The sequence below is a fragment of the Arachis ipaensis genome, chromosome B01, assembly GCF_000816755.2.
Source record: "Arachis ipaensis cultivar K30076 chromosome B01, Araip1.1, whole genome shotgun sequence".
In the NCBI taxonomy this organism is placed as follows: domain Eukaryota; kingdom Viridiplantae; phylum Streptophyta; class Magnoliopsida; order Fabales; family Fabaceae; genus Arachis; species Arachis ipaensis.
This window is the reverse complement of record NC_029785.2, coordinates 29705733-29717538: the sequence shown is the minus strand read 5'-3', so window position 1 is coordinate 29717538 and position 11806 is coordinate 29705733.

Genomic DNA, 11806 nt, shown 5'->3' with positions numbered 1-11806 from the left:
ATGTCTTTTAGTTTTTTGTATAAGTTTTCTACCTCATCATTTTTCGTGAGCGATGTATCTTCGGTTTTATATATTTTGATCGTACCTTTTTTCAAGACTCCTAACTATATTATCCTTGTTATGTATGTACATATTTTATTTTTAGAGGTCTAGCGTCTCACCACCTTTGATTTACGACCTAAGCGTAAATATCTATGTGGTAGGGTGTTACAAGTTCGGCTTAAAACTTATGTCCACTGACAAAACAAAGCCAAATATTTCACATAAAATATGACAAATATACAAAATAGTTGACAATCCTACCTATCCAAATATTTCTAACAATGAGATATCAAATTCCATACAAACCCAAAATCTCAAATATCAAATACACTTAAAATACCTATTGGTACTAAACTAATTAATGTATACGACCAACTCAACCTTTACAAATAGACAAAGACACCAACGCTCAATATTTACCAAAGAGCGAGAGAATTTGAGAAGCCACAAAAATAAATACGCGGCTTCTATTATGTGATGGTTTAGTGCACTAGATGTATCCATGAGACCTTTAATTTATAGGAATAGAGAAATGCACTACAGATAATGCCAGTCACATACACTTTTGAGACATAAATAATTGCTCCAAGTTATTCGACATACCAAGTTATTTTAAGTTGCTCCATTTTTCTTCAACTTTTGGTGTGGGTTATGTTAAACAAATAAAAAGAAATCAAAGCTAACCTAACAAATCTCCACCTAGTTTTGTCTTTTTATATAAATTAGAACAAAAAATAATTATACTAAAATAAAAGAAGGAAATTAAATTACACAACTAGAGTGAGAAAACCTTAATTAAGAACCCCAACATGTCATGTCCAAAAAAATTGATATTAAAGTAAAGCTTCATCATATTTGGTAATTTTATCTTTACTGTCAATTACAACTCTAACATCGTTTTATGTAAGAAATGAAATCATACAAATATTTCACACCTCAAAGTTGATGCGACTATCAAATTGTTTAATTTTAAATTTCATTGTGAAAAATACATTCAAAATAATTTTTTTTCGAAATTCTTGTGAGTTCTGATACCACTTGTTAGCAATTTAAGTAAAAAGAGTGGTGTGAAAGCTTAATAAAATGAACAAAATGCACAAAAATAATTTTTATGTGGTTTAACTTAAAGCTTACATCTACAAATAAAAAAACTGCAAAAATATTTTACTATGAAATATAACGAAGATACAAAATAGGTGACAACTCCACCTATCCAAATATCTCTAGCAACAAAATATCAAAGTGACAATATTCCAAATGTACTTGAATCCTATATATTAAATACACTCAAAATATCTATTAGTACTAAAAACTCAACCCTCACAAATTAGACAAAAGGACACCAACACTCAATATTTAATAAAGAGAGTGAGAATTTGAGAAGGTATGAAGATAAATACATTGCTTCTGCCTTATGATGGTTTGATGCACTAGATGCATATTTGAGAGCTTCAAGTTATAGAAATAGAGAAATACACCACAGTTAATACTAACCACGCATTCTTCTAAGACATAAATAATTTTGTAAGTTGCTCTACTTTTCTTCAGCTTTTGGTGTAGAATATATTAAACAAATAAAAAGAGATTAAAGCCAATCTAATAGACAGTCTGTATTATATACATGGCACCATATCAATATATCACATGCCACTAATTGGCATGGTATCACATCATCATGAAAGAAGAAATCATATTGTGATATGTAACACTATTAAATGTCCTCCTCATAATGCGATATCAGTACACCGTTAACAAAAAAATACCTAAAAGACTAAGTTGAGTCAAGGAAGCCAGTTGCAAGGACAATTTTGATGTAATTGGAGAGTCGAGAATCAATTTGATTCCCAAGGTCAATATCAAAGATTACTTTTTGAAACTTTATTTCAGACTATATGTTTTAGTAGCTATCAACACATAATATAAGTCCAAAATTTTTAATTTCGAATAAAAAGAATGAAAAAGTATAATTTTCAATTGATAACAGAGAATTTGATCCAAAAACAAAAAAAGAGAAACCTGAGATTTTTTCTCTATAAACTACATCCATGCTCTACTTTAATGGAGGAGGTTTATTCTTGTTGCCTTTCCTTAGCTATGTTGACATTCTCTTCCTCGACCGGCTCCTACATCTCTTCCTGCTCTCCCCGGTAAGACTCTGAGCATTTGAAAATTTAAAATAATGAGTTAATTATGATTTATTATATTTGTTTAGGATTTAATATTCAGAAAATTATTTCACTAAGAATATTTAAGTCAAGTTGATGATACTTTAAGATTAAAATTATTTTGGACTCATAAATTCCATAATAATTTGGTATTTTTTATTTACAATCTAAAATTTTAGCAATTGAAAAATAATAAAGATTTGTTAATTTAATTTGAATAATTAGAATTTAGTTCAATTTTATAATTTTAAAGATAATTATATTGAATTATATTTGGTTTTAAATTACTGTTCTACCCTCTAATTTTATTAAATTTTTTGCACTACCCTTATCTCTTTTTACCAAACCGTAATTCCTAAATCAAAACCCTCTCCTAACCCTAACAAACACTCTCTGTCGTACACAACACACACACCCGAAGAAGGGATGCAGAGAGTGAGAGAGTTGCAAGGAAGAAGAGAGAAAATAGGGGACAACACCGACTAGGGTCCCGTCATCGTCGCTATCGTCGTCACAGCTGCGGGCATGGAGGACCATCGCCATCGCAGAAGGGAGTCACAGGAGAAGAGGGAGTGGAACGCGCGAGAGAGGAAGAGACATGAGAGAGAGAGAGAGAGGAGGAGGAGGAGTAAGGAGGTGCTGTCTCGCACTGCCGTTCCTTGTCTCCATTGCCGCTAACGCTTCGACCGCTACTTTTAGGGCTTGTCGCCATCGCCGAAGCTCCCATTGCCATCGATTGGAAGCCGCTGCTATTGACACGATGAACAGAACGCGAGAGAGGTTCGAGTTTGAGCTTGTTCCTATCGCCGTCAAGCTGTTGTCATCTTGAACTTGAGGATTATGAAAGCTTGATTTGTTAGCCTATAAAGTAAACAATTAAATAATATTGTGATGAGATTGAATGAGCAAAATATTATGTGTTTAAATTAGATAGAGGTTGTTTATAGATGATTATGTTGTATTTGAGTTAGTTTGCAACATTAACCTGCCTCGAGTCTAGAGTATTATATTTGACACCTCATACCCGCAAGATGCATGTAACGGCCGAAGCCTAACCCGGTAGAACCTAAAGTGTGAAGTAGGAAGTGGAAATGTGTTGACTGGTATGATGTGATTTATATTTGTTATGTGGTTATTGATGAAAAATGAGTTTTTGATTTGAGACTTATGACAAAAGTGAGATTTATACGAGGCTTATGATGAGAGATGAGATTAGGTTGAAATATATGTAAGAGATGATGATATGATTAATAATGATATTGATTATGATTATATATGATTATGACGATTTTGGTTGATGAGGATTATGATGAAAATGATTATAAATGTGATATGAGAACTGAATTGGTAAGGACGGGGGTTTTGTCCCGCTTGCGTTATTGATATTGTGGAGATGATGGTTCATCCCGCATCACGGTGAGGATAGTGGCTTTGCCCCACTCACAGATAGACAAGTGAAGTTGAGGATTCCCTCTCTTGTTGTGGTGGACGAGTAGGGATGAGGATTCTATCTCTTGTTGCATCGGAGAATTGGATAGAAGGTTGAGAATTTCCTTCAATTCAATTTTTTACTGTGGTGTGGACGAGTTAGGTTGAGGATTCCCTTTTTGTTGCATCACATTCTCTCTCTAATTGCTAAGTGTGGCCGGGCACTATATCCCGGACAATGCTACCTCCAGGAGAAGGTAGTAGGGCACACTCCCCCAATTATATTCCTCCTGCGGGTGCCCGACAGAGAGATGATGTCCGAGTTAGTTACAGGATGTGTCGAGTCTGGTAGTATAACCGACACGTGAGTTCACGACCAGTAGGACAAATATGCATCATATATATTTATTTGAATTGTTTGGGTGTGCATTTTATTGTTGTGTTGTTCTTATGTGATTGTGTGCTATTTGTTATATGCTTTATATGTGTTTGCTTTTATGTGATTGAATTGTTTGATTTGATTGTATTTGTTGGTGTACGGAGGTGATGGAGGTTAAGTAGGAGGACTTCAAATTGTTCTTGGACTAGTTTATGTGTTTAATGTATAAGGAAGAGAGATAGTAGTTTATTAGGTAGAAAATCTTTAGGTGAGTCTTTGAACCCTAAAAAAAAAAAGATTTAAAGATTTTTTTTTCAAAACATGTATGACTAAGAAGTTTTTTTAAGGTTTAATTACTCTGTTGGTCCCTATAGTTTTGCGAAATTTTTAATTAGGTCCATATACTTTTTTTCTTTTTAATTGAGCCCTTGCACCAAATTTTTTTTTAATTGAGTCCCTACACTTTTTTTTCTTTTTATTTGAGTCCCTGCACCAATTTTTTTTAGTTGGGTCCCTATACAATTAAACCAATTACTACCAAGAGGGACCTAATTGAAAAAAAAATTTGGTATAGGGACCCAATTAAAAGAAAAAAAGTATAGGGACCTAATTGAAAAATTTTGCAAAACTATAGTGACCAACAGAGTAATTAAACTTTTTTTTTAAATATGCAATTGTATAAGTGAGTGAAAATGGGTTTTTGAAAATAAAGGAAAAAAGACCGTAAGCTTTTATAAAGATAAATTTTTTGAGATATATGTTGACTAGGTGCATTTATTTCTATTAAATTTGTGGCATTTTCTTCTCTTACGGAGGACCGTGTGATTTGGTTCTCACCCCTTATATCTGATGCGTGAGCATCTTTTCTATCTTTTCCTAGTGAATTTGCATTTAATTTTTTGAGTTTAATAAAGAATTAATTATCTTTTAGCCAATATGGATGCTACTTTGAGTCTTTTGCAATTTTGTATAATTTAGGTAGCATTCGGCGGAATTTGATGGAGTTTCTGCAGCGCAAGAATCAAAGGAGATGGCAGCGAGGAGCGACGCGTACGCGTGACTGACGCGTACGCGTGATTTGAAGATTTGCACGGCGATGCGTGCGCGTACCTGACGCGTCCGCGTGACTCGCAGAAAAGACCATCGACGCGTACGCGTGACTGACACGTACACGTGACATGTGCCACGTGCAAAAAATGCAAAAAAACACTGGAGCGATTTCAGGGCTGTTTTGACCCAGTTTCCAGCCCAGAAAACACAGATTAGAAGCTGTATAATGGACAAAACAAGTGGTCCCCACCCATCAACTGAAGACTTGTTAATTAATTCAAATTTAAATTCAAATATTATTTTTAGGAAAAGATATTATTTTAGTTTTAGATAATAGATTTTTAAATTATTAGGATTAGATATAAAAAGGGATCCCAACAGGGGAATTTCAGACTACCACAACATTATTCCATTCCAATTTACAATCCTTATTTTCTCTTTACCATGAGCAACTAAACCTCCACTGTTAAGGTTAGGAGCTCTGTCTATTTGTATGGATTGATTTTATTACTTTTTCTATTTTAATTTATGTATGGATTTATAATTTAAGAATTGTTTTCGTTCTTTATTTTATGAATTTGGGTGGAACGGAAGTATGACCCTCTTTCTAACTGCGTTCTTGTATAACTTGGAAAAGCTCTTTACTTGAACAACATCTTGAAAACATATTCTCCTAAATTTTAATTATCTGAATTTAATGGGATACGTGACATATAATCCTTTTATTTTTGGGTAATTAGAGTTTTTGTGGCATATAAACTGGAATTTGATCATGTAGCTTCTAATTGGAATTAATTGACTAAGGAATTGGCAGTTAATGAATTTTAGAGGAGACTAGAAAGGTCTAAGGAATTAGGGTCTAGTCACATATAGTTTGCCATAAATTAAATCCTACATAATTAAAATTGTTAGTAAGAAAAGTAAATCCGGAAAAATAGATAACTCTGAAGCCTTAACTGCCTTCTCAATATTTTATTCCCAATTTATTTATCTACCTATCTTTAATATTCTAAATTTACTGTTAATGCTTTTAAACTTCCAAACACTATTTTTTGTTTGTCTAACTAAGCCTATCAAATACTATTGTTGCTTAATCCATCAATCCTCGTGGGATCGACCCTTACTCACGTAAGGTATTACTTGGTACGACCCGATGCACTTGCTGGTTAGTCTGTGGTTAAAAAATCCGCACTAAATTTTTGGCGCCGTTGCCGAGGATTGATAGTGATTAACAACTATCAGTTGTTTGATTGCTTAGATTAGGTGTTTTAGTTTTAATTTTATTTAAATTTTTCCTTATTATTTTCGAAATTTTTTTTTAAAAATTAGTATTAATATTTTTCGTAATTTCTGGAATTAAGTTTGGTGTTACCCAGTTAATTTTATTTTATTTTTTCTATTTATTTTTCCTTTTAAATTTTCAATTTTTTTTATTTTCAGTTATTATTTTTGAAATTTTTATTTATTTATTTATTTAGTATTTTTATTTTATTATTTTATACAGGTTACCACACAGGGACTTCTCTGCACTCTGACGTAGAGAGTCCCATCTTTTCTTGTCTTCTGTTTGTTTATGCACAGGAACAGAGACAAAAAACATCTCGTAGACTTTGATCCTGAACCTGAAAGAACTTTCAGGTGGCGTTTACAACAAGCAAGAATTTACAAGGCTGCAGAATCAGCTATGGATAATAATAATGGTTAATGGCAATGTGGCAAATCCGAATAGAAATGAGGAACAAAAGAGAGTACTTGGCTCTTATTCTTCTCCTACTGCAGATCTGTATGGGAAGAGCATCGTGATGCCTCCTATAGCTACAAACAACTTTAAGTTGAAGCCACAACTGGTCACTCTGGTGCAACAAAACTGCCAGTATCATGGTCTTCCTCACAAAGACCCAAATCAATTTATATCTGATTTTCTGCAGATATGTGATACTGTGAAGACAAATGGAGTGAACCCAGAGGTGTACAGACTCATGCTTTTCCCGTTTTCTCTGAGGGATAAAGCAAAGCTATGGCTAGATTCCCAACCAAAGGAGAGTCCGAATACTTGGAAAAAGGTTGTTACTGAGTTTCTGACTAAATTTTTCCCACCAAAGAAGCTAACTAAGCTTAGGTTGGAGGTTCAGACCTTCAGGCAGAAGGAGGGTGAAACTCTTTATGAAGCTTGAGAGAGATACAAGCTACTGACTAGGCAATGCCCTCCAGACATGTTCTCCAAATGGACCCAACTAGATATATTCTATGAAGGCTTGGGTGAGATGTCCAAGATGAGTTTAGATACCTCTGCAGGCGGTTCACTGCACAAGAAGAAGACACCAGAGGAGACTATTGAGCTGATTGAGTTGGTTGCAAGCAACCAATATCTATACTCATCTAACAGGAACCCTGTGAACTCTGAAACCTCTCAGAAGAGAGGCGTGTTGGAAGTAGAAGCTGTAAATGCTCTTTTTGCTCAGAACAAGCTTATGTCATAGCAGATAAATCTACTTACTCAACAGATGGGTGGCATGCAAGTCTCAGCTATCAACACTCAAAATCCACCACAGGAAACCTCCTATGACTTGGCAGGTAACTTTGTGCAAAATGATAATTATGATTATGCTCAACCCTCTTCTGAACAGGTCAATTACATGGGGAGTGGTCCGAGGAATCCCAAAAATGATCCATATTCTAAGACATACAATTAGGGGTGGAGGAATCACCCAAATTTTGGATGGAAGGACCAACCTCAGAGACCTCAGAACTTCAACAATAATTCTCAGGGCGGTTTCCAATAGAACAATTACAATAACCGCCAATTTCAGTCTCAGCAGCAACAACCACCTCAGCAGGCAAACTCTAAGTCCCAAGAAGATTCTAATTGGGAGCTGATGAGGAGTTTTATGCAGGAAACCAGAGCCTCCATTAGAAACTTGGAAGTGCAAATGGGCCAATTAAGCAAGCAAATACCTGAGAGGTCTGCAAGTACATTTCCAGGTGATACAGTGGTGAACCCAAGAGAAGATTGCAAGGCTATTCAATTGAGAAGTGGTAAAATAGCTGGATCTGAGACCAAGGCCAATGAAGAGCTAGTTGAAAAAGAAGCTCCAGAGGAGAAGAAGGGAGATATAGAGCACGCCCCTCCTAAACATGCAAACAACCCATTTCCTGACTCTCTTGACACTTATCCCACCGTGCCAAAGGCTCCTGAATACAAGCCAAAAATACCATATCCTCAGAGGCTTCAGAAGGCGTCCAAGGAAAAACAATTCTCTAAATTTTTAAATGTCTTCAAGAAGCTGTAGATTAACATTCCTTTTGCAGAGGCTCTGGAGCAAATGCCTCTCTATGCTAAATTTATGAAAGAATTGTTGACCCACAAGAGGAATTGGAAAGAACAAGAGACAGTGGTGCTAACCAAGGAATGTAGTCCCATAATTCAACATAACCTTCCTGAGAAGATACCAGACCCAGGGAGTTTTGTCATTCCTTGCACCATTGGAGATGTTGGCATTCAGAGAGTTTTATGTGATCTTGGAACTAGTATCAATCTAATACCACTTTCAGTGATGAAAAAGCTTCAAATTGAGGAGGTAAAACACACTCGTATTTCTCTTCAACTTGCTGATCTTTCTATTAAATTACCTGTGGGTGTGGTTGAGGATTTACTTGTTAAAGTAGGACCATTTATCTTCCCTGTTGATTTTGTTATATTAGACATGGAAGAGGAGGTAAAACCCTCTATTATACTTGGTAGACCCTTTTTACCTACAGGTAGAGCTCTGATTGATGTACAAAAGGGTGAATTAACCCTAAGGGTCAATGAAGAACAGGTGGTCCTAAATGTTTTTGAAGCCCTCAAGCACCATAATGATTCTGAGGGGTGTATAAAATAGATGTTATTGAACCACTTGTTCAAGAAGTACTGGAAACTGAGGTACTTGATGATGTTCTGGATCCTATTTCGGAGTACGAATTAGTTGAAGTTGATGATTCACCACCCCAAAAGGGGCTGATGAACACGCCAATAAAGGAGGAGGAAGTCCCCAAGCTTGAGCTCAAACCTTTACCTCCTTCTCTGAAATATGTGTTCTTGGGTGGAAATGATTCATATCCAGTGATTATTAGCTCTTCTCTGAAGCCTGGAGAAGAAGAGGTGCTTATTTCAGTACTCAGGAGCCATAAAACAGCTCTTGGATGGACCATTAGTGGTTTGAAAGGGATTAGTCCAACCAAGTGTATGCACAAGATCCTCCTTGAAGATGATGCTAAACCAGTTGTGCAACCACAAAGGAGAGTTAATCCAACTATGAAAGAGGTGGTCCAAAAAGAGGTAATGAAGTTATGGGAAGCAGGTATTATTTATCCTATTTCTGATAGTCCTTGGGTAAGCCCTGTGCAGATAGTTTCCAAGAAATGAGGGATGACAGTGATCAAGAATGAAGAGAATGAGCTTATTGCTACAAGAACAGTCACAGGATGGAGAATGTGTATAGACTACAAGAGGCTCAACACTGCTACAAGGAAGGATCACTTCCCCCTACCTTTCATTGATCAGATGCTTGAGAGGTTAGCTGGTCATGCTTTTTATTGCTTCTTAGATGGATATTCTGGATATAATCAAATTGCAGTGGACCCTCAAGATCAAGAGAAGACAGCATTCACATGCCCCTTTGGAGTATTTGCCTATAGGAGAATGCCATTTGGACTTTGCAATGCTCCAGCAACTTTTCAAAGGTATATGCTTTCAATTTTTTCTGATATGGTTGAAAATTTCATTGAGGTATTTATGGATGACTTTTTTGTTTTTGGTAATTCTTTTGAATCCTGCCTTAAGCATTTATCTCTTGTCTTGAAACGGTGTCAAGAATCAAACCTTGTTTTAAATTGGAAAAAAATGTCATTTTATGGTTACAGAAGGTATTATTCTTGGACACAGGATTTCAAGTAAGGTAATTGAGGTTGATAGAGCAAAGGTGGAGGTAATTCAAAAATTACCACCACCAACTAATGTTAAGGTAGTCAGAAGTTTCTTAGGTCATGCAGGATTTTATAGAAGATTTATAAAGGATTTTTCTAAAATTGCTAAACCTTTAAGCAACCTGTTAGTTGCTGATGTTCCTTTTGTCTTTGATTCTGATTGTCTGCATACTTTTGAAACTCTGAAAGCAAAATTTACCTCTGCTCCCATTATAGCTCCCCCTGACTGGGATTTACCATTTGAATTAATGTGTGATGCCAGTGACTTTGCTATATGAGCTGTTTTAGGACAGAGGCATGGTAAGCTTGTACATGTCATTTACTATGCCAGTCGTGTGTTAAATGATGCTCAAAAGAATTACACAACTACAGAAAAGGAATTATTAGCTGTTGTGTATGCTGTTGATAAGTTTAGGTCCTATTTACTTGGTTCTAAGGTTATTGTTTATACTGACCATGTTGCTTTGAAGTACCTTCTAACCAAACAGGATTCTAAACCAAGATTGATCAGATGGGTGTTGCTCCTTCAGGAGTTTGATATTGAGATAAAAGACAGGAAAGGGTCAAAAAATCAAGTAGCTGACCATCTCTCCAGAATTGAACCTGAAGCAGGAGAACAACCACCCACAGCTGTGACTGAGACGTTTCCGGATGAGCAATTGTTCCTCATTCAGTAGGCTCCATGGTTTGCAGACATTGCAAATTATAAGGCCATGAATTTTCTCCCAAGGGAGTACAGCAAGCAACAAGTAAAGAAGCTGCTGACTGATGCCAAGTATTACATTTGGGAGGAACCATACCTTTTTAAAAGGTGTTCAGATGGTATAATCAGGAGATGTGTCCCAGATGAAGAAACATAGCAGATTCTTTGGCACTGTCATGGTTCTGAATATGGAGGCCACTTTGGTGGTGAAAGGACAGCTACAAAGGTCCTTCAGAGTGGGTTTTACTGGCCTACTCTCTTCAAAGATTCAAGAGAATTTGTGAAGCATTGTGACAGATGTGCAAACACCACAAATCTCCCTGCCAACCATGAAATGCCACAGCAGGGGATTCTTGAGGTTGAATTGTTTGATGTATGGGGTATTAATTTTATGGGACCTTTCCCACCCTCACATTCAAACAACTATATTCTAGTGGCAGTTGATTATGTGTCCAAGTGGGTGGAAGCTGTGGCTCTACCCACCAATGATGCCAAAGTGGTAATGAGCTTTCTTCAGAGGTACATTTTTAGCAAGTTTGGTGTCCCAAGGACACTCATTAGTGATGGTGGAAGCCACTTCTGTAACAGATAGCTGGACTCTCTTCTGCATAGATATGGAGTCCGTCATAAAGTGGCAACCCCCTATCATCCTCAGACAAGTGGACCGGTTGAAGTTTCCAACAGGGAACTTAAGAGGATTCTAGAGAAGACCGTCAGTGTTTCAAGAAAGGACTGGTCTAGGAAGCTTGATGATGCTCTCTGGGCATACCGGACAGCTTACAAGACTCCTATTGGCATGTCCCCTTATCAGTTAGTCTATGGCAAAGCCTGTCACCTGCCAGTTGAGCTGGAGCACAAGGCTTACTGGGCAATCAGGTACCTGAATCTTGATTCAGAAGCTGCAGAAATTAAGCGGATGCTTCAGTTGAATGAGCTGGATGAATTCAGATATTCAGCTTATGAGAATGCCAAGCTCTATAAGGAGAGAACCAAGCTACTGCATAACAAGAAGATTGCCATCAGAGTCTTTAAGCCAGGACAGAGATTGCTTCTATATAATTCAAGGCTCAAATT